The 24,999-nt window shown below is 43.0% G+C and overlaps 1 long non-coding RNA gene across 1 annotated transcript; it reads right to left on the reverse strand.

Moving 5' to 3' along the window:
• Positions 1–996: 996 nt before the first annotated feature.
• LOC137643486 (uncharacterized) lies at positions 997–24,664 on the reverse strand. Its single transcript, XR_011044959.1, has 2 exons — positions 24,479–24,664; positions 997–1,276 (listed from the first exon to the last, which is right to left on the reverse strand). It is a non-coding gene; the product is annotated as an uncharacterized lncRNA (long non-coding RNA).
• Positions 24,665–24,999: the final 335 nt, after the last annotated feature.

Here is a 24,999-nt window from a genome sequence, read left to right on the forward strand (position 1 = left end):
ACGTGTGTCAGCAAATAAACAATGAGATCAGCATAAAATCCGCGATGCGGTGTCCATACACTACACAAGCAGTTAACCTGATTTTTACGCAAATTTTTATGCTTTTTAAAAGAAAGTTGTCTCTGGATAGATTCCTTATCAAAATTGTCTTTAGGCAAAAAAAAAAGGCAACCATGTGTTCATAGAGTAAATTAAGTGATTTGCCTAGTGATTGAACTATAATAAAGAGAAAAATTCAATTGTACCAGAATTACTTGTGGAGGAACATTCTCCCAAGCAGTAAACCCCTTAAAGGTAAAATACAACTTAATTTCTCAATTATTTCTAATTTTCATTGCGAATCATTCATCTATTCACATCTGATGCTAGGGGTTATCAATTTTTCAATGATTACCCTTTGAACCCTTAAAAAATGAGAGTACAAATGTATTTACAGACTTGTGTATGCATAAGAGAATGTCTTTTAATTATTACTGAAAAAAATTATTTTAATATACATTACAAGCAAGGCTAGGACCTCACTCCCTGAGCGAATTAAACCCGTAAACTGAGGTACTCCTGTGTTATTAAACTCAAAAGGTTTGTATATAAATGATTTTACAACTTTTACATCATATATCAAACTCCAATGTATGAGGAACACATTTCAAAGCACAACATAAAAAAAAGGGGGAAGAAAAGAAATTAAGGAACTGATCCCATAAAGATCCATATTCTTGTCATCCTGTTTAACAACTCCAGTTAAATTTTAGATGCACTTAAGGGGCCATGTCTAGCCAAGAGAGAGTTAGAAAGGACACAAGACGGATATCGGAGGTGAGAAAACTGAACTCTATACATCCCTTGGACTGACACTGGAGTTAAACTATTTCAAATTCACGAAGTTGATTTAGATGTCTATTTACAAGAACGTTAAAAGGAACACCATGTAAGAGTACGAGACAGTAGGAAAGTCAGCCAGGGGCCCCTAGAACAATACTATACAAAGCTTTTAGCAACACCTTGACAGATACGAGACACTGTGTGACACTGCTGTATTTCTATAAACGACACCCTAACCTCTTGGATGACACAAGACTTAAAACTAGGGTAAATTATTGACATTTGATGAATCGTCAAGGTTGATCGAGGGGTGTGCACTACGCAGGACTGCAATCTCCCATCACTCCATTGTGATCCATAATACTGAAGGATTGTCTGCAATACGTTGATCGAGGACTATGCAGGTCCGTAATCTCCCACCAAATTATCGTGATTCAGAATACTGAAGGATTACCTGCAATAAAAGAAAAAAGTTGAAAGAAAGTCACCACCTTCATTTCTTAAACTACCAGTTTAAATTTTCCTTATGAAATAGTAAAAATGCTTTATTAGCAGTCTAATAAAACTTAAGCAGCTGCCTTCTTTAAGTAAATGAAATTAATATCCTGTCATAATGAGTAACAATTCAAGTAAATAGACTACAAAGTTTAGTTCCAACCCTCTCTTCACTATAAAACCACCAACATACTGTATCTTCTTTCTCAACGTTATTCCTACATTACAAAGGCATCCTCTTCCACCAAACCTGTTCTCTCCATATCACCCTTCACCTTATCTCTCCATCTAATTCTCTACCTCCCTCTTGATCTTCCCTCCTCACAAGTTCCACCCAATCCCTCCTCAACACATGCTCACACCATGGACCATCTCAGTCATGACATTTAACATACTGTACTCTGCATCATTTAATAATTTAAAGAGTAAAGCTTAACACTAAATGACCAAATATCAAAAATTTTAAACAATTTTTATTTTTCCTAACATACTCACCGAGAACCACTTTCTCTAGGAGGGTCCTTGACCTCTCAATCTCGACCAAGATTTTCCCGCGCTACCCCCCCTATCTCGCTCCATATAGTTTCTACCCCCGCCGCCAGGATAAGCCCTGCGGCCCGGATTAAGGCAGGTCACTGCTTTCCCGGGTCAGGATGCTCATTAAGTTCGCCGTTTAGCCCAACCCGGCAATGGAAGAATGGCACTCGGGGACGGACGGGAGGGCCATTACCCGAAAGTGGTTCTCGGTGAGTATGTTAGGAAAAATAAAAATTGTTTAAAATTTTTGATTTGTTCCGACACAATATACTCAGCGAGAACCACTTTCTCTAGGAGACTTACACCTTAGGAGGCGGGAGAGCCATTCTGCCACTTGGTCTGGCACATAGTGCCTGGAGGGCTACGGAATGCGGGGGTACAGAGAGCGGATAGGGGGTAACAGCGGAAACCTTACGCTTATATTTTAAGACTTACCTCTTAACATCTTCTCTACTGAGTCTTCTCCTGAAGAAGTAGGGACGAGTCTATTCACTGTTGGGGACGTCTTCTAGCCTGCCGCTACACAGCTTGGAGGGCGGCGATGACTGTCCCAATGGAGAATCCATCCAAAGACTTTCTTGAGTAGCCTTTGAGATAGTGGGCTGTGAAGGTCGACTGGTGTGACCAAGTGCCGGCCTGTAGGATCTGCCCCACTGCCATGTTTCTCTCAAAGGCCAAGGAAGTGCTCAGGCCTCTGATGTCATGGGGGCGGGGAGTGCCTGGTACAGTGAACCCTCGTTTATCGCGGTAGATAGGTTCCAGACGTGGGCGCGATAGGTGAAAATCCGCGAAGTAGTGACAGCATATTTACCTATTTATTTAACATGTATATTCGGACTTTTAAAACCTTCCCTTGTACGTAGTACTGTTAACAAACCACCCTTTAATGTACAGAACACTTAATGCATGTACTACAGCACCCTAAACTAAAACAGGCACAAATATTAAAGGCGATTTTATATCATGTGTTTCCTAAACACCTAAAAAGCACGATAAAAAATGGCAACCAATGTTTTGTTTACGTTCATCTCTGATCATAATGAAGAAACAAACTCATTTAGTGTACACATATATGTACGTATAGGTTAGTTTTTGCATCGATTATATTGATTATACAGTACTGTATGTTAATTTTTTTATTACCAATGTTTTAGTTTACGTATTTTTCTTAGGACTTCCAAATGAAATCTTTTTCTTTATGACGCCGCCTGAAACGACGGCGTGTACGCTCAGTAAACAACCACGCTCAGAACAAACAAGGCATTTAACGCGCATGATGATAGTGATAAATAATGATACAGTACATACAGTATTTACAGTAAAAGCATTTACAAAATATGTTACCTTACAAATATAAATTATACAGTACTTGTACGTAGCAAAGCAGGAAAACAATTTGAGAGAGAGAGAGAGAGAGAGAGAGAGAGAGAGAGAGAGAGAGAGACAGAGAGAGATTGTTTTACGTACGTAAATGTAAATTTTAAACAAAAAAATATGATAGGTTACAACATGTAGACTTTTAAAACCTTCCCTTTAACTTAATGCATACAGTACGTACATTACTAAACTATAAAACAGGTTAAAGTAAAAAATAAAGATTGTTACTGTACTCACCACGAAAGAAGTTCAAGAAAAACTTGAATGACGATGGCGATGAATTTGCTGCACAGTAGAAATGATGATGATGAAGCTGATGATGTGTTCTACTGTGCAGTCAATGATAGTATTTTACGTCTCTTCAGACGGAGGTGTCTTTTCCTGGGACACCTCTTCAACTTCTTCAATTTCTTCCGAAGGCGTACTAGCAGGAGGAACTGGCTCTTTTTTGCGAGGCTGGAAGAACATTGTGATCGGAAGTTGTTGCCGCTGCTTCTTTTTTCGATCCAAGAGCATCCTGTAGGGAGTCATGATGTCATCGACCTTATTTGAGAATTGCATCGAGCGAACCATATCCTCGTCCCACTCTTGTAACATTTCTTTCGCCTCCTTCATATGGTTGCAGAACTTGGCAAGCCGTTCTAATGTTAAGCCCGTTTCTTCGACATTTTCTTGGGTCTCTTCCTGGGTACCCTCACTCTCTTCCTCACTTGCCGATTTCGTCAGGTCTTCGAGGTCTGCGTCAGTTAGGGGCTGGGAATGGCAGTCCAACAACTCGTCGACGTCTTCAGTCGTCATGTCGCCAAACCCGTCACCTCCAATTATGGCAGCCAACTGCACAGATTTCTGTATTGCAGAGTGTTGGATTTCCGACGGAGTAAATCCCTTGTCGTCGTAAACAATATCGGGCCACAGCTTCTTCCAGCTCGCATTTACGGTTGCAGGTTTCATCTCTTGAAGTGCCTTTTGAATATTCTGCAGGCACGTGGCTATGGTGTACTGCCGCCAGTACGCCTTCAAGTTGAAGTCTTCATCCTCGTCATCTTGGGCAGCATCCACACACGCAACGAGGTCCGCCAAGGTATTCTTCGTGTAGAGGGCCTTGAACGCCCTGATAACCCCTTGGTCCATTGGTTGAATTAATGACGTGGTGTTGGGTGGCAGGAACTCAACCTGAACGCCCTCACGCGACAGGTCAGTTGCGTGTCCACCAGCGTTATCCATAAGGAGAAGGATCTTGAATGGCAAGCCCTTCTCTAAGAGATATTCATGGACTTGCGGGATGAAACACTGGTGGAACCAGTTGGAGGTCAGCATCTTCGTAATCCATGCTTTTTGATTATGCATCCAGTACACGGGAAGGAGATTCTTATTTTTATTTTTCAAAGCGCGAGGATTTTTCGACTTATAAATAAGCCCCGGCTTTAACAAAAATCCAGCAGCATTGCCACACATCACGAGGGTAACGCGATCCTTGAATGCCTTAAAGCCAGAGGCTTTGGCTTCCTCTTTGAACAGGAAAGTTCGCGACGGCATTCTCTTCCAAAACAAGCCGGTTTCATCCATATTAAAGACTTGTTCCGGCTTGTATCCACCTTCAGCGATAATGTTCTTGAAAGTCTGGTTCACGTAAGTTTCAGCAGCGGCAGTGTCAGCGGAAGCAGACTCCCCATGCAGGGAAACGCTTTTCAGGGCGAAGCGTTTCTGAAACTTCGCGAACCATCCTTTGCTTGCGGAAAAACGTTTCTGAGGCTGGGAATCAGTGGATGTCCCTGGTTGAGGATCATCTGCATCATCATCATCTTCAGCATGGTTGCCGTCGTCGTCTTTAGGTTCCTTTGCAGCAAAATTCTCATATAAGCTCAAAGCCTTTGTTTGGATGGTGTTCGTATCCAACGCTATGTTCTTCTTCCGGCAGTCGGCAATCCACACAGCTAAAGCACCTTCCATGCGTACGATCGTTTTATTACGCGTTGTAACGACTCGCTTCGCTGATCTGCTAAAGGTGATTGCAGCAGTCTTTCTAATGTTCGCCTCGTCCTTCTTGATGTAGCGAACGGTGGATTCGTTGATGCCAAAATGGCGGCCGGCGGCCGCGTAACTTCTACCATCTTTTAACATGTCGAGAAGCGTAACCTTCTCAGCTATCGTCATCATCCTTCGGTGGCGTTTAGGCTCACTACCAGCCTTACTAGAAGCAGAACGCTTGGGAGGCATTGTAACAGAAAGTTCAACAAAAAGTTCAACTTAAAACAGTCGCACACAGCACAGATTAAACTTCACAAAGTTAAGAACGTCTACTCAGCAATACGCGGAAAGAGAAAGTGAACGATGCAGCCCCGCGAGAACTTTGATGCTGCGGGTAGAAGATGCGGGCAAAACACCAATCACAGGCTAGATAACAAAACTTGAGTTTTGATTCGTCATCTATCAGCGCTTGAACCAATCACAACCCGTCTTACAGTACTATGGCGCGTTGGTTACTCATAGAAGATGCCCCCGCGCATACTGAACGTACGTAGATTAAGTACAATACCGTAATAATAATAAATAATGATAATAATACTGTACTTTAATAATAATAATAATAATGATTAATAATAATAACAATAATAATTTTATTAACAACAACAACAACAATACAGTGAACCCTCGTTTATCGCGGTAGATAGGTTCCAGACGCGGGCGCGATAGGTGAAAATCCGCGAAGTAGTGACAGCATATTTACCTATTTATTTAACATGTATATTCGGACTTTTAAAACCTTCCCTTGTACGTAGTACTGTTAACAAACCACCCTTTAATGTACAGAACACTTAATGCATGTACTACAGCACCCTAAACTAAAACAGGCACAAATATTAAAGGCGATTTTATATCATGTGTTTCCTAAACACCTAAAAAGCACGATAAAAAATGGCAACCAATGTTTTGTTTACGTTCATCTCTGATCATAATGAAGAAACAAACTCATTTAGTGTACACATATATGTACGTATAGGTTAGTTTTTGCATCGATTATATTGATTATACAGTACTGTATGTTGATTTTTTTATTACCAATGTTTTAGTTTACGTATTTTTCTTAGGACTTCCAAATGAAATCTTTTTCTTTATGACGCCGCCTGAAACGACGGCGTGTACGCTCAGTAAACAACCACGCTCAGAACAAACAAGGCATTTAACGCGCATGATGATAGTGATAAATAATGATACAGTACATACAGTATTTACAGTAAAAGCATTTACAAAATATGTTACCTTACAAATATAAATTATACAGTACTTGTACGTAGCAAAGCAGGAAAACAATTTGAGAGAGAGAGAGAGAGAGAGAGAGAGAGAGAGAGAGAGAGAGAGAGAGAGAGAGAGATTGTTTTACGTACGTAAATGTAAATTTTAAACAAAAAAAATATGGTAGGTTACAACATGTAGACTTTTAAAACCTTCCCTTTAACTTAATGCATACAGTACGTACATTACTAAACTATAAAACAGGTTAAAGTAAAAAATAAAGATTGTTACTGTACTCACCACGAAAGAAGTTCAAGAAAAACTTGAATGACGATGGCGATGAATTTGCTGCACAGTAGAAATGATGATGATGAAGCTGATGATGTGTTCTACTGTGCAGTCAATGATAGTATTTTACGTCTCTTCAGACGGAGGTGTCTTTTCCTGGGACACCTCTTCAACTTCTTCAATTTCTTCCGAAGGCGTACTAGCAGGAGGAACTGGCTCTTTTTTGCGAGGCTGGAAAAACATTGTGATCGGAAGTTGTTGCCGCTGCTTCTTTTTTCGATCCAAGAGCATCCTGTAGGGAGTCGTGATGTCATCAACCTTGTTGCAGAATTGCATCGAGCGAACCATATCCTCGTCCCACTCTTGTAACATTTCTTTCGCCTCCTTCATATGGTTGCAGAACTTGGCAAGCCGTTCTAATGTTAAGCCCGTTTCTTCGACATTTTCTTGGGTCTCTTCCTGGGTACCCTCACTCTCTTCCTCACTTGCCGATTTCGTCAGGTCTTCGAGGTCTGCGTCAGTTAGGGGCTGGGAATGGCAGTCCAACAACTCGTCGACGTCTTCAGTCGTCATGTCGCCAAACCCGTCACCCCCAATTATGGCAGCCAACTGCACAGATTTCCGTATTGCAGAGTGTTGGATTTCCGACGGAGTAAATCCCTTGTCGTCGTAAACAATATCGGGCCACAGCTTCTTCCAGCTCGCATTTACGGTTGCAGGTTTCATCTCTTGAAGTGCCTTTTGAATATTCTGCAGGCACGTGGCTATGGTGTACTGCCGCCAGTACGCCTTCAAGTTGAAGTCTTCATCCTCGTCATCTTGGGCAGCATCCACACACGCAACAAGGTCTGCCAAGGTATTCTTCGTGTAGAGGGCCTTGAACGCCCTGATAACCCCCTGGTCCATTGGTTGAATTAATGACGTGGTGTTGGGTGGCAGGAACTCAACCTGAACGCCCTCACGCGACAGGTCAGTTGCGTGTCCACCAGCGTTATCCATAAGGAGAAGGATCTTGAATGGCAAGCCCTTCTCTAAGAGATATTCATGGACTTGCGGGATGAAACACTGGTGGAACCAGTTGGAGGTCAGCATCTTCGTAATCCATGCTTTTTGATTATGCATCCAGTACACGGGAAGGAGATTCTTATTTTTATTTTTCAAAGCGCGAGGATTTTTCGACTTATAAATAAGCCCCGGCTTTAACAAAAATCCAGCAGCATTGCCACACATCACGAGGGTAACGCGATCCTTGAATGCCTTAAAGCCAGAGGCTTTGGCTTCCTCTTTGAACAGGAAAGTTCGCGACGGCATTCTCTTCCAAAACAAGCCGGTTTCATCCATATTAAAGACTTGTTCCGGCTTGTATCCACCTTCAGCGATAATGTTCTTGAAAGTCTGGTTCACGTAAGTTTCAGCAGCGGCAGTGTCAGCGGAAGCAGACTCCCCATGCAGGGAAACGCTTTTCAGGGCGAAGCGTTTCTGAAACTTCGCGAACCATCCTTTGCTTGCGGAAAAACGTTTCTGAGGCTGGGAATCAGTGGATGTCCCTGGTAGAGGATCATCTGCATCATCATCATCTTCAGCATGGTTGCCGTCGTCCTCTTTAGGTTCCTTTGCAGCAAAATTCTCATATAAGCTCAAAGCCTTTGTTTGGATGGTGTTCGTATCCAACGCTATGTTCTTCTTCCGGCAGTCGGCAATCCACACAGCTAAAGCACCTTCCATGCGTACGATCGTTTTATTACGCGTTGTAACGACTCGCTTCGCTGATCTGCTAAAGGTGATTGCAGCAGTCTTTCTAATGTTCGCCTCGTCCTTCTTGATGTAGCGAACGGTGGATTCGTTGATGCCAAAATGGCGGCCGGCGGCCGCGTAACTTCTACCATCTTTTAACATGTCGAGAAGCGTAACCTTCTCAGCTATCGTCATCATCCTTCGGTGGCGTTTAGGCTCACTACCAGCCTTACTAGAAGCAGAACGCTTGGGAGGCATTGTAACAGAAAGTTCAACAAAAAGTTCAACTTAAAACAGTCGCACACAGCACAGATTAAACTTCACAAAGTTAAGAACGTCTACTCAGCAATACGCGGAAAGAGAAAGTGAACGATGCAGCCCCGCGAGAACTTTGATGCTGCGGGTAGAAGATGCGGGCAAAACACCAATCACAGGCTAGATAACAAAACTTGAGTTTTGATTCGTCATCTATCAGCGCTTGAACCAATCACAACCCGTCTTAGTACTATGGCGCGTTGGTTACTCATAGAAGATGCCCCCGCGCATACTGAACGTACGTAGATTAAGTACAATACCGTAATAATAATAAATAATGATAATAATACTGTACAGTAATAATAATAATAATAATGATTAATAATAATAACAATAATAATTTTATTAACAACAACAACAATAATAATAATAATAAAAATTTACGTACGCTATTTTACGCCTCTCTCTCTCTCTCTCTCTCTCTCTCTCTCTCTCTCTCTCTCTCGTACGCTTACAGTATTCGAAATGTGATTTTTGCAACAAAGAATATTATTGGATGCAGTACTGTACTACGTACGTATACATACAAAAGATTCATGGAAAAGAAGCACATCCATTACAGTACACACCATTCTAATATGGTATGACTGCATCTGATTTGCGTTTCATGTTCGATTTAATTTTACTACGTACTGAATTATCGTATGATCACATTCTCTTTTCGTGTTTTATTTCTTTCTGTGCTGAATTATATATCATATGTAATGCAATAAACAATCAGTAAGAGCAGATATTACTAATTACAGTATTAATGGAATTACAGGTAACAAAATATCGTATTTGGTTGTCTTCAGATTTCGCGGTATTTTCGAATTTTCCGGAAAATCCGCGATATGTATATATATATGGGTTATGGGAAAACCCCGCGAAGTGGTGAATCCGCGATTGTCGAACCGCGAAGTAGCGAGGGTTCACTGTAATAATAATAATAACAATAATAATAAAAATTTACGTAAGCTATTTTACGCCTCTCTCTCTCTCTCTCTCTCTCTCTCTCTCTCTTTCTCTCTCTCTCGTACGCTTACAGTATTCGAAATGTGATTTTTGCAACAAAGAATATTATTGGATGCAGTACTGTACTACGTACGTATACATACAAAAGATTCATGGAAAAGAAGCACATCCATTACAGTACACACCATTCTAATATGGTATGACTGCATCTGATTTGCGTTTCATGTTCGATTTAATTTTACTACGTACTGAATTATCGTATGATCACATTCTCTTTTCGTGTTTTATTTCTTTCTGTGCTGAATTATATATCATATGTAATGCAATGAACAATCAGTAAGAGCAGATATTACTAATTACAGTATTAATGGAATTACAGGTAACAAAATATCGTATTTGGTTGTCTTCAGATTTCGCGGTATTTTCGAATTTTCCGGAAAATCCGCGATATGTATATATATATGGGTTATGGGAAAACCCCGCGAAGTGGTGAATCCGCGATTGTCGAACCGCGAAGTAGCGAGGGTTCACTGTACTGCCACCTTGTCCTCTTCATAAGTCCTAGTGATGACTTGTCTCAGCCAGAAGGAAATAGTGTTCTTGGAGACTTGCTTCTTATTATCACCTGAAGAGACGAAGAGATTCTTGGCACCTGGGCGGAGATGAGCCGTCCTTTCCAGGTACTTCCTGAGCGTCCTGACTGGGCATAACTTCAGGTCTTCCGTATTGCCTGTCTTGGGGATGGCCGGAATTGAGAAACCTTCAAACCTCGGGTCCCAGACTGCTGGGTTCTGAGTCTTTGCTACAAAGGAGGGTACGAACTTGAAGGATACCTCCCTCCACCCTTTGGAGTGTGCCACGTCGTAGGAGAGACCGTGGATCTCACCTACTCTCTTAGCTGAAGCCAAGGCTAGCAAGAAGACTGTCTTGAGGGTGAGATCTTTGTCCCCGATATCTTTGAGGGGTTCAAAGGGAGGACGACACAGCATTTTCAGGACCTTGGCCAGGTCCCATCTGGGCACTCTCCTGGTTTGAGGAGGACAGGATTGCTAGAAACTTCTAATCAGCATCGCTATGTGTCTCGAGGACCCCAGGTTGATGCCTTTCAGGAGAAAGACTTGGCCTAAGGCTGCTCGTACTCCTTTAATAGCTGGGATTGACATCCCTATTTTATCCCTAAGGTACACGAGAAAGTCAGCTATGTCAGGGACCGAGGCTTTAAGAGGTCTTATGTGTTTTGCCGCGCACCACTTCGTAAAGGCGGCCCACTTCGCCTGGTAGACCACGGTAGAGGATTTTCTTAGGTATAGGGACATCCTCTTAGCTGTGGAGGAGGAGTACCCCTCCTTCTTCAGGAGCCGCTCGATAGTCTCCAGGCGTGAAGGCGAAGAGAGAGAGGGTTGTTTTGGAACTTGAGGAAGTGAGGTTGACTCAGCAGATCTGACCTGGGGGGCAGAGGCCACGGCGGATGGCTTGCCAGGTCTTTTAGATCCGCGAACCACTCTCTCTCCGGCCACCAGGGCGCTACCAAAGTCATCTTTAGGTTTTGGGAGGTTCTTACTCTGTTGAGCACCTGCCTTAACAGCGTGAAGGGGGGAAAGGCATATACGTCCAGGTTGTCCCACTTGTGCTGGAAGGCGTCTTCTAGGGCTGCTCCTTCGTCTGGTACCAGGGAGCAATAAACCGGTAACTTGGCGTTGAGCTTCGTTGCGAAGAGGTCCATCACCGGGGAGCCCCAGCGTTGAAGGATGAGTCTGGCCACTTCTGGGTGTAGGGACCACTCCGTCCCTACTATCTGACCCATCCTGCTGAGGTCGTCGGCTAGCACGTTTCTTTTCCCGGGGATAAACCTTGCTAGAAGTATCACCTGGTGCTCGTCCGCCCAATGCAGGATGTCTATGGTGAGGTCGCACAGTTCCTTCGACTTCATGCCACCTTGTTTCTTTATGTAGGCTACCACCGTGGCGTTGTCGCACATTAGGGCCACGGTGTTTCCCTTCAACCGACTTGCAAAGTGCAGACATGCCTTCTGTACTGCTTTTAGCTCCAGGACGTTGATGTGGAGCTGCTTTTCGGTCTCCGACCAGGTCCCGCTTGCTGTTTCCTCCCGCAGGTGGGCTCCCCACCCTAGGCTGGAGGCGTCTGTGAACAGGAGAAACTCGGGGGGACAGGACCCGAGGGGCATCCCCTTGAGGGAGTTCGACTGGCATCGCCACCATTTTAAGGCTGCTCTCGTGTCCGGAAGGACCGGAATCAACGTTTTCTGAGAGCCTGTCTGGGACCATAGAGCCTTGAGGTTCCATTGTACGGGTCTGAGCCGTATCTTCCCTTGAGGAACCAGTTTCTCTAATGAGACCAGGTGACCTATCAGCCTCTGCCAGTCTTTCGCCTTCCTGGGAAGCTCCGACAGGAACGGCTGAATGATATTGATGAGGTTCTGTATCCTGTCTTCCGAGGGGAAGGCCTTCCCCTGCACGGTGTCCAACGTCATCCCCAAGTACCCCATTCTGTTGGATGGAGTTAGGTTCGATTTCTCCAGGTTGATAATGATTCCCAGACTCCTGCAGAACTGGAGGAGGTCCTTCCCTTGCTCTTCCAAGAGGGCCTTTGAGCTGGAAAGGAGCAACCAGTCGTCCAGGTATCTGATGAGGCGGATACCTCGTTCGTGAGCCCATACTGAGACCGTCGCGAAGACCCTCGTGAACACTTGAGGGGCCGTCGACAGGCCGAAGCAGAGGGTCCTGAACTGCAGGATCTGGGAACCCCATTTTACCCGGAGGAACTTCCGACTCGACGGGTGGACCGGAATCTGGAAGTACGCGTCCTTGAGGTCGACCGTCGTCATAAAATCTTTCTCCCTCAAGGACATCAGGACGGATTTTGGGGTGTCCATCTTGAAGTTCGTCTTCTTGACGAACTTGTTGAGGGCTGACAGGTCTATCACCGGTCTCCACCCCCCCCCCCCCCCCCCCGTTGCTTTCTCCACCAGGAACAGGCGGCTGTAGAAGCCTGGCCCTGGGAGAAGGACTTCTTCCATGGCTCCCTTCTCCAACATGGAGGAAACTTCTTTTTGCAGGGTAGCCCTTTTCAACGAGTCCCTGGGAGCCAACCATTCTGTCTGGGTGGCTGGAATAAGAGGGGGTGGATCCGCTATGAAGGGGATCCTGTAGCCTTCTTTCAGGACGGACACCGTCCAAGCATCCGCCCCATGCGTTTTCCATGCTTGCCAATATGGTCTGAGGCATCCCCCAACCCGAGGCTTGGGCGGGAGTAGGGGGCCTCTCCCTCTACCTTCTCCTAGAGGGGCGGCCTGATCTCCCTCTCTTCGAGGCGGAGTAACCTGACCTGAAGGAGCTGGCAGAAGCTGGAGCTCCCCTGCGGGAGGGCTGTGGAGTTGTTGTCCAGGAGGAGGCGGGGGCGTCCCTCCTCGAAGAGCTGGGGGTGGCCTGAGGAGTCACGGCACTATCCGAGACTGACCTCCTGTAAGGAGGCCTCCCGGAGGATGTTTGTTTGGGGACGTTGGTCTCTCTCCTCTTGGACACCTTCTCCATCAGCACTTCTAGTTCCTTCAACGGAAACAGCGACTCACCTCCTAGGGGTAGGCTACGAACCACTCGAGCCTCTCTGTCCGGGATTTTTCTTGTCAACTTAGAAAGCACTGTGTCCCGCTTTCGAAGGACCCAGTTGGCCGTCAAGGAGAGTGCTTGATAAGCCATAAACTTGAGGGCTTTCCCCCCGGAGGTGAGAAGGTCCGACAGGAGACCTTGTTGCTCAGGATCGTCGGGGTCTGTGGAGGCCTGTACGTTAACCAACGTGGAGGCCCACCAGTCCAGCCATGAGGAGACGTTAACCATATCTCTTGACATCTCCTCCATCATGCCGGCTTCAGAGGGTGAGAAGGACACGGGCTGAATAGGCCCTTTCGTCCGAGCCGCCCTGTCCCAGGATGTCCAAGGCTGGGTCCACCCTACAGGGACCTGGGCGCCGTCCTTCCGGGATATAAACTTTGCCCTGTAGTTTGAGACCCTGGAGGAGTTTGGAGGCACTCTGGGACTTGGGGGCCTCAGCACTGCTGGCCACCAAGTTGTCGATATATTCTTGTCCCAGTACTAGGTCTGGGGCGAGAGGCAGGGCCAGGGAGGACTTCGGTAGGACGTCACGGTGAGTATATCTCAGGAGGCTCGACCTCCAGGCATTCACCTTAGGCGCCGAGGGTTCCGGAATTCCATGGAGCCTTCTGATGAGACCTACCACCCTTCTGTAGGCGGAGTCCTCCGACGGGGAAGCCTCGCCTCCGTCGGCCGAGGCCTCGGCTTGGCGTAGGGGCGCCGTGCTTGGGCGGTAGACCGGGCGTTCTCCTATCGGTTCCAGGGCGGACGGCCCGTAACCGTAGGGCGCCCCGTACGCGGGTGGGTCTCGCCGTAGGGCGGGGGCCACCGACTCCGGGAGGACTTTCGACTGCCCCAAGGCTCTGGAAGAGGAGGACACGGTCCCGGTGGGATGACCCGACCCCGGGAACCGGTCCTTCCTGCTCGACGGGCTGCCTTCTCGGAAGCGCGCTTCCCCCCGCTGGGCGGGGTGAACCGGAGGCCTCGAGGACTTGTGCCTAAGAGCGAGGTCCTTCCTGCGTGGCAGGTCGAGCAGTTCTAGGCTGTGTGTAGGCAGTGACAACCTAGAGGCTCGTTCACTGGACCGAGAGTCTGGAGAGCGGTGCTTTCTGGACTCTCCTGAGGGGACGTAGACCCATTCGCCGCCGGGAGAGACCTCCCTCTTGTACTTACGGGAGTGAGAGCGTGGGCGCTTCCTGTTGTGCCGCGACCTCGACCTGGAGCGGGAACGATCACTATCGGTCCGCTCTCTCTTCCGGTGCCGTTTCTCCCTGCGTTCTCCTCCGGAGGATGAATCTGCTTCCGAAGAGTCCGAGGGCGCCACGTTCCTCACGTAACGACTGCTCGAGTGATGCGCGGGGGAGGCTCTTCGCCGTCGATCGTCCGAGACAGGATGTTGGAGGAAGTCCTCGGGAACTGCTGTAGAGATCGAGGGCACCAAGTCTACTCTGTCCCTGCTAGGAGGCCAGGGACCCAGGGACACGTCCATCCTTAGCGGTGACCTCCCCGGAGTCTTCGGCAATTTCCACCCGAAGGCATCGCTACTCGGGCGGCAAACTCTAGCGTGGTTGTCCTCTGGAGGGGGAGAACCCGACGCACCGGCCCACGAGGGCAGGGGGGAGTCTGAAATCGCCACACTGCCCCACACTGGGTCTTCTGAGGAAGCGTGATCCCCTGCCACGTGGCCCGATTCCCCCGAAGCACTAGCGGCCCTTCCGTTCTCTCCAGAGGGGTCAGCCCTTGGTTCCTTCCTCACACTGGGTTCACCGGGGAGAACACTATGGCTAACAATAACACTGGGGGCTTGTTGCCCACTCCTCTGCGAAGGAGACGGAGAGGCCGAGGCTTCGTCGGACCGGTCACTGACCGACTGTAAAGAGGACACGCCACTCACTTTCTTGGGGGAACGCTTCGACGACTTCTTTTTCTTGGTACTATACCGTACCCACTGAATGCCGTCCCAACTCACGCACTCGGGACACGTGTCCGAGGAGGAACAAACTTTACCCCTGCACGTGGAACAAAGGGAATGAGGGTCCACTTCTGGCTTAGAGAGGAAAGCCCCACACGACTTTCCTGCTCTAGGACCAGGGCAACGACGCACATGCTCCATCGTACGCACAAGAAGAGCCAACACTAACGAGTTACAGGAACACTGGATATACGCAAGGGGAACGTACTGAGAACACTTTGCGAAAACGCACTATCGCAGAAAAAACACAAGTCCCCACACTGGAAACACGTGGGATCACAACGCGCCAAAGGATCGAGAGTTAAGCGAGAGGGTGAGATGTTTCACATCTCACGACCAAGAACTTAATGAGCATCCTGACCCGGGAAAGCAGTGACCTGCCTTAATCCGGGCCGCAGGGCTTATCCTGGCGGCGGGGGTAAAAACTATATGGAGCGAGATAGGGGGGTAGCGCGGGAAAATCTTGGTCGAGATTGAGAGGTCAAGGACCCTCCTAGAGAAAGTGGTTCTCGCTGAGTATATTGTGTCGGAACAAACAGTAACATTACAAGACCGATTCATATAATTGTTTGATATGGCCATTTTTTTAAAAATTAACTACAAAATATCAAAGGGTAGTTTAATCAGATTACTATGAGAAAGTATGGTAGCACAGGAGATAAAATAGTACCCTTTTGTATATTAATCTTTATTAAAATTACTGATTAGAATGGATTTTTCCTTATTAAAAAGTATAGGGTTATCTTAGATGGCAAGAAAAATATTCTAAAAAAAAAAAAAAAAAAAAAACAATACTGTTTTTAAAAAATTAGTAATAATTTTGTATCCATGTGAGAATAACGTATTTCATAAAAAAATATAACAAAAAATGTCCAATACAATTTGTATTTTTCCTAGCTTTACAAACCCGAGTCATTTACCAAAGTTCCCATCTCAACCGCCCTGCAAGTCTTTGACCAGTCGAGTGTTGTGAGGAGATGATGCGAGCAGGAATCCTCTTGCTCCACGTGCATGAGGTATGATTGCCCAGCTATGAAGCATGGTGAAATCAAGCCAAACTTTTCATTGGCGAGTCATAGTTAACATGATTAGCAGTAACCCCATAGAAAAAACTGCCTCTTTTAAAAGGAAATGGGGCGAAAAAGTCCACAGTTATTCTCCCCTGATTTATAAATATTCGAAGAATGACAATCCTCAGCATTTGTAGCCGATTCACGCCTCGTTTTTCTCCCTAGTTAGTTCCTGAGGCGATAGAATAAAAAAGGACTCAAGTCTCGGTTTAACAGAAGCCTGCCAATTGGGTTAGCCAGGTCGTACCCTTATGAAGGCTCTCATTTTGGTGGATAGAGGGATTTATTAAATATTTGTATTTTCCTGCATTTCCTTTAACAAAAAGTTTCCCAGGCAAAAAATGGGGTTTCATCCTTTTTTCTGATTTTGAAGCATGCTTTGAAAGCAAATCCAACAATACAAAAAAGTTTAGGTGGCAGAATATCTGGAACTATCAGTCATTCTCTCAAGGTTCTACTATTATTATTATTACTAACCAAGCTACAACCCTAGTTGGAAAAGCAAGATGCTATAAGCCCAAGGGCTTCAACAGGGAAAAATAGCCCAGTGAGGAAAGGAAATAAATAAATGATGAGAATAAATCAACAATATATCATTCTAAAAACAGTAACAGCGTCAAAACAGATATGACCTATATAAACTATTAACAACGTCAAAAATAGAAATGTCATATATAAACAATAAAAAGACTCATGTCAGCCTGGTCAACATGAAAACATTTGCTCCAACTTTGAACTTCTACTAATTCAACTACCCGATTAGGAAGATCATTCCACAACTTGGTAACAGCTGGAATAAAACTTCTAGAATACTGTGTAGTATTGAGCCTCATGATGGAGAAGGCCTGGCTATTAGAATTAACTGCCTGCCTAGTATTACGAACAGGATAGAATTGTCCATGGAGATCTGAATGTAAAGGATGGTCTGAGTTATGAAAAATCTTATGCAACATGCATAATGAACTAATTGAACGACAGTGCCAGAGATTAATATCTAAATCAGGAATAAGAAATTCAATAGACCGTAAGTTTCTGTCCAACAAATTAAGATGAGAATCAGCAGCTGAACACCAGACAGGAGAACAATACTCAAAACAAGGTAGAATGAAAGAATTAAAACACTTCTTCAGAATAGATTGATCACCGAAAATCTTAAAAGACTTTCTCAATAAGCCAATTTTTTGTGCAATTGAAGAAGACACAGATCTAATGTGTTTCTCAAAAGTAAATTTGCTGTCGAGAATCCCACCTAAAATTTTAAGAGTCATACAAATTTAAAGAAACATTATCAATACAGAGATCCGGATGTTGAGGAGCCACCGTCCTTGACCTACTTACAATCATACTTTGAGATTTATTAGGATTCAACTTCATACCCCGTAATTTGCACCATGCAGTAAAATTAATGCATGGTGCAAATTATGCGGTATGAAGATATGAAGCCAGAATTCCAGTTTTTGAAATCCAAGGAAACTTAATCTTTAGGTTAGGAGATCACAAGGATTATCACCACTTCTGACAAACTGTATTTGAAATGTACCGTTAACCCATAATTTTCATGGTTTTCTTTTGAACAGAGAAATATCCTTTATGGGATTACGAGCTTTGTTGCTATGACAGCAGTATGCAAACATCATAAAACAACCTGAATACACTGCACAGATAATTTGATTTAAATCGATAAATTTGTACAAATCAAGAATTACAAGCCAGATATTTTAAGGCTCAATAAACCGCATTAAGTTTCAGAGTTAGCAACGTTTTTTAAGTTGCAACCTTAGATTTTGCTAACAACAATTGACATTTACCAACACTATAAACAGCAAATCCATAGCAAGTTTTGGAAACATCGCCAAAAAACGAACAAGGAATTTACCAAGTCATTAACACGTGACCCGGGAAAGTTTCTTTTCACTCAACATACTTCTTCTCTCCATATCATCCTTCACCTTATCTTGCCATCTAATTATCTGCCTTCCTCTTTTTTTCTCCCCCTAACAGGTTCCTCCCAAGCCCTATTCACTCACTCCTCACCATCCATCCCCTGTGATAGGGGTGCAAGAAAACAACCACCATATGCCCTGCATGCTGTAGAGAGCAAGTAAAAGGTCAGCTGCTGTCTTGCTTTTTAACAAAAAAAAAAAAAAAAAAAAAAAAAAAAAAGGCCCACTGCTAATAGCTGTGAAAATTGCTGCCTTACAGTTCAACTATTTTAGTCAAAAACTAGGCACCCGCCAATAACTATGGTTAATGACTGCAAAGGCATGCGATCATAAAAACATTCTTGACAAGTTATGAACAATGCCTGATACTATTACAATTTCAGCTCATGAACCATTATATGAAATTCATTTATGTAACTTCTTACTTCCATACAGAGTCATACTTTGGTGTATGACATAACAGCAATTTAAAAGTCTTCTATAATATATCGAAGACATACGCTACTTCTCATCAGAAATAGAAACCCGAGATATTAGCCAAAAAGCATACCTAACAAAGCTCCATAAATAAGAACCTTGCCAGAATCATTTAATTGACCGCAAACATAAATACCGTACAATTATTGAACTGAAGAATAAAATTCTTAAATTCAAATTTATCAGTAGTTTGATCATTGAAAATACTACACTTCATTGACCGCAGCCTGATTATTGCCCGAAGGCTTACTTTTATCATTCACTTGCCTACCTACAGCAGCTAACTGGTCATTAATACTACCAGCATAATGAACACAGCTTTCAATTTTTCTAACCTATTGGAGTCCTCAATGTTCAAATAATTCTAGGGTCAAGTTACCCTTCAGAACACTCTTAAGCTGACCTAATTCAACTGACTTTTGACTTGAACCTTGCACATCGCTTCACCAACACCACATCTACTTCAATAGCAATCTTCAGAGTCCAAAGTTTGACCAATAAAACCTTCAATTAGCTCAATGTCAAGCATCTAATGCAATTAAGGTATTGCAACTCATAATCTTGCTTAAAAGACTTCATAGCTAGTCTTCCAGCTTTGCTGAAAGATAATCCCTATAAATAGTTATAGGTTTGTATCATTAGAAAAAAATACAAATTACTTTCAAATTTGTCATATTTATGTCTTCGCTTATTCTACCCCTTTATACATATATATTAAGTTTCCCAATTTCTTAAGTTCGAACGGATTAACTCATCCTGTTTTATTAATTTGTCATTGTTTTTGCCTGATTACTGCATAATGTTTAGTTTTCATACAACAAATACCTGATTTGGATAAGTTTACTTGAAAGATGCCATACTGTTTAACTCTTACTTTTCCAGTTAACTAATCACAGCCTAAAATAAGCAAACTTACCATATTTCGGCATATTTCCCTCCTTTATGTCAATCTAACCACTACCCATCTTAAATGGGGACCCTCAGTCCCCTTGAGCATGTCATACTGTTTGGTTGTGCTCTTATGGATCATCCTGTACCAAAGTGTATTATTATTACTTCCTAAGCTATAACCCTAGTTGGAAAAGCAGGCTGTAGTTATTCCCACTTGAATGGAACTATAATTCTACCATATGTAGTAAAGCATTTTTGGGGGGTTTACGATCTGTGACATGGGAAAAAAAAACCATTAGAACTTTTAAAAAATATCCCCAAAACAATGATACACGGGGTTGGCAAGCACAGCTCCATAAGTAGGCTACGGCTTGCCAGTACATAGAACCAGCAATGTTTTTTTATCTTTATGAGCGAAGCAAGCCACGGCACATCAAAATCAATTAGAATTCTTAAAAATATCCACGAAATAATGGCTTACGGGTTTGGTGAATCCAGCTCATATGTACCGCTTGCCAGAACATGAGCTGTAATTTTTTTTGTCTTTTTTTTTTTGCGCAAGAAGCGAGCCACGGCGGCGCAAAACTATTAGAAATCTTAAAAAATTTTCCCGAAATAATGACCCATGGTGCTGGTGAGCGCAGCTCAATATGTACCGCTTGCCCGAACATAGGTGCAGCGATGTTTTTTTATTGAGCGAAGCGAGCCACGGAGGAGCAAAAATCGATATTATTTTAGAAAGAGGAACCAGCTTAGCGACCTATAAATACTTCAGAAACGCATAAATCGCACTTTTCTGGTTAGGAACATACCATTAGTTATGCCCGGAGATGAATAGAACATAAGTAATCGCTTTTTGTTACGTTTACAAAAAATTAGGACTGTTTTTTTACTAAAGCGAGTGGCTATTAAAGAGAGATGTTCACCCTCTGACTCCCGCCAAAAAATGACTTCATAGCTCCGCCCCCTCTTTTTGTTCCACCTGTATACTTTGTTTGATTGCCCCACGTGACTAGATACTTTGAAATAATTGGCTCATTTTAAACAAACGAAAGCCAATTACATTTAAATATTCCTACCACTGTGGCACTTCAGGCAGTACTAAGCATGGCCGTCGTTCAGATAACTTGTCGTGGTTGTGATATAGACTATTTTGAATTTATAAGACGATATCACTCGCAAGATTCAGAATTCATCAAATTTTTGCAGGCCCATGGTGTTTTACCTACAGCAGTAATTTGTCCTCATTGTGATATAACTTGCACATATAGTGAAACAAGGCATAAATATTATTGTGGCCGTCGAAGGAAGCTTAATAAGCAGAAGGGAAGTAGAAGGTGTGCGTATTAGATTAGCCTTTTTAAGGAGACATTTTTAGACAGTGTTCATGTGAAACCCTGGGCAGTTGCTTTGTTTGTAAACCATTGGTTAAAATCTTTTGATCATCCACTATTACTGTATACGGTGCCTAAAGTGGTCAAGTAGAACAAGCGTAGTTTGGCGATCGTTTTGTTCCGAAGTCACAGAACAATGGTTTTCCAACCAACCGCAAATTGGTGGTCGTGACGTCATTGTGGAAATCGACGAAACGCTCTTCGTACATCGCAAATACAATCGTGGTCGACAATTTACCCAAGTGTGGTTGTTTGGGGGAATAGAGCGAATCTCTAAGAAAAAATTAGTTATTCCTCTTAACAAAGAAGGTCAAGACAGAAGTGCAGGGATGCTTATTCCACTTATTAAACAATTTATTTTACCTGGTTCTGTTGTGATCAGTGATGGGTGGGCAGCGTATCGCACACTTGCTGAAGAAGGATATACGCACAAAGGGATCAATCACAGCGAACAATTTGTCGACAGAGACGATAGTAGTGTGCACACGCAAAACATTGAACGCCTTTGGCGTGATATGAAAGAGTGGTCAAGACGCCCTGGTAACCGAAAACAACATCTCGAACAATATTTAGCGAGATATTTGTTTATAGACAATTTCAATAAAGAACAGGGTCAGTTGCATCACAACTTTTTTATTGAAGCTGGGAAATTATATGTACCCCATAGTGACCGACAAAGACCACGGACCGAAACCGATAATTCATCTTCGGACAGCGATATCGACCAACCAGGGCCTTCTTTTTAAGGTAAATATAAACTTAGGTTTAAGTTGTAACTAGAATTTGGTGTTATTTTACTGTCTTAGGTTCGGTAGTGCCCCGAAAATCACTGTGGCCTTACTTAAGGGGGGTCGCAGCCCCCCCCCCCCCCCTAGGTAGGGGTACAGGGCCCTAGGTTAGGTTTTTTATAAAGTCTAAAATCGTTCATTTCCGAGGAAAATGAAGGTGATATTCGTGCAAAACACATCAAAATCACCTAGAAAAACATATATTCATGACATTTTTGGCTGGTTCCTCTTTCTAAAGATTTACCCAAAAATCTTTAGAATCCTTAAAAAATAGGAGCCTTAGTATATCAGTGAACAGTTCCTCATCCGTGCGTAGAAAATGGACACCAACTAACCTAAACTTTTTCCCCCTAAGCTACCCTACATGCCATGTCCTTCCCTACTTACCTAACGGGGCTAATGGTCCCCTGCGATCCCTCTTACACTGTTATATTCTTAATCGGCAGTCGTCATATGTACAGGTGGCTCCTATCATATATACACCCCAAAAATATTCCCGAATGCAAAAACAATTAGGGTTCTTAAAAAATATTTCCAATATAATGACGGAAAAAGCTTTTTCCTATGATTAATATTGTATTTTCAATGGACTTTACCTTTAAGTCTCTTTGTATATCAGCGGCCAGTTCCTCCCATGTGCATATAAAATAGACACCATCTAACCTCCAAGCAGTGTCCTTACCTATTTATCTAACCGGGGGGAGGGGGGGTTAATACCCCTGCAACCTCCCTTATACCGACGTATTCTTAGTCGACCGTCGTCATACATAAGACTGCGATCATACACACACTCCTACCTTTATTTCCGTCATAAATCCTGTTTTTTCCCGTTTTCCCAGACTGTGTCCCCCGGTTCCTGGTAAAATTGTAGCTACAGTCAGGGGTACCTAATTTCTGCAAAAATGCAAGTTTTCCGAATTTGACCATTATTTCTAGGGCAAATCAACAACTCTCCCGTTAGACCCCACAACCAACACAGTTGGGAACCGGGTTTTATTATAGTTCCAGTCAGGGATACATTTTCTAATAAATACTGTTCCTGTTTGGTTTCATTGTAGTGAATTACATGGCAATGTAACCTAGGAAAAAAAACTACCGTTTCTAATCGAAAAAATTACGCTCTCTTCGAAAATGACATTCGTTCCCGTCGCAAATTAATAGTTTCAGAAATATATATACTGTACATCTATATCCTCCAATAATGGGGGACCCCTAGTGGGAACTCGCGGTTTTGGGTGGGGAAAACATACTGGGGAATCGATATATAAACGTAAAACAAGCCTTTTCTTCTCTATACATTACCTTCTTGAAATTATAATAACCGGAGGAAAATACAAAACAGTATATCTGAATAAACTTTGGAGGCGCCGTTACAAAGATTGTGGCATGAAAAAATACAGTAACCAGTGCTGCCAACGTCCGATGTAGATCAAATGTTATTTTGTGACCTGTCATACTACTAGGCTAGGTTAGGTGGGTTTGTTAGGTTCTGTGCCCTTTTTGTACTTTTTATATATTGAGTAAAACTTATATGGAGAAATTATTTAATATATGGAAATATCTATCATTACATTCTTTAGTAATGTCAACGTGCCGTTGGTAAGTCTGTGTACCATGCGTCAACGTTGGTAACACTGTGTATTATTGGTAACGTTGCTAATGTTATCGTTCGTTCGTAAGAGAAGTGACACCGTGCATCTCAAAGTTATCCGAATTGGTTGATCTGTTTGTTTCCGATTGAAATGAACATCAAATTCGCTTAATTCACGTTATTTACTATAGGAAAACAATTATATTTCGTTTCCCCACCCAAAACCGCGAGTTCCCACTGGGGGTCCCCCATTATCGTAGGATATAGATGTATATATATTTCTGAAACTATTCATTTGCGGCGGGAACGAGTGTCATTTTTGAAGAGATCGTAATTTTTTCTATAAGAAACAGTAGTTTTTTTCCTAAGTTACATTACCATGTAATTCACTACAAAAATGCCTACTGTTTTTCCTATAGGAAAACTGGTGAGCGTAATTTTTTCTATAAGAAAAAGTAGTTTTTTACCTAGGTTACACTGCCCTGTAATACAGTAAAATAGTACCGGAAAACTCATGATTTCTTCGAAAACACTTATTTAGGGGGCTAGTACACAGTTAGTGAGACACACCCTAATATATTCACCAGATAAATAGCGAGATATGCCCTAATATATCAGCCGATAATGGGGCATATTCAGTTGGGAACCAAGGGTTTAGGGTGGGGAAAAAATAAATAATGGTAAAACAAACCCTTTCTTCTCTGTACACTATTTTACCTATAATGTCAACTAAATATAAAAATTCAGGAAATCATGATCAAAATGTAAACAAACGATTTGAGCAAATAGCTCCCCGATAACATATACTAAGGAGTACATAAGTTTGATTAATCTTGAGAGCTTTCAAGCACCAAAAATGAAAATGTTAATTGAACTAAGCCAAAGAGCCACAAAACGTAAAAAAAAAACATTAAAAGACTTTTTCTTAACTTATTTTGTAAATTTTGATACCAATGTATCTATATCAACATAATAAAAATTAACTTACCGAGTTGTGGTAGTACCTATTTTCAATATGGCGGACAAAACCGTTTTTTTTTCTTTTTGTAATATGTAAAGACGTGTGCACCCACACACGCACACCTGTTCAATGTTCAGTAAACTCCTGTACAGGTGTGGCTGAGCTGCGCAAATATCTGCGCATATGGGATGATTTTGAGAAACTTCAATGGAAAACGGGTGCTTTTAATAAATGAAAATTACTAAATAAAAAGAAATTTCTCAAATTATGATAATAATTCCCAACCACTTGTTGAACCATATATTCTTCCAACTGGTTATCTCACTAATGATTAATTTCTGAACATTATTATTGCTGTTAATCACTCGTTTGCGGGCATTTCCCTAAAGCAAATATCCATGGACAGAAATGAATAATACACAAGGAAGCGAGTACAAAAGTACAGCTAAAAATTAAACTATCGCATTTACCTAGATCAGCAACAAATTAATTCGATGTGATTAAATTAAGAATATCAATAATTAGTTAAATAGGTATAACAGGAATGA

Source organism: Palaemon carinicauda, chromosome 7 (genome assembly GCF_036898095.1).
Source record: "Palaemon carinicauda isolate YSFRI2023 chromosome 7, ASM3689809v2, whole genome shotgun sequence".
Taxonomy (NCBI): Eukaryota; Metazoa; Arthropoda; class Malacostraca; order Decapoda; family Palaemonidae; genus Palaemon; species Palaemon carinicauda.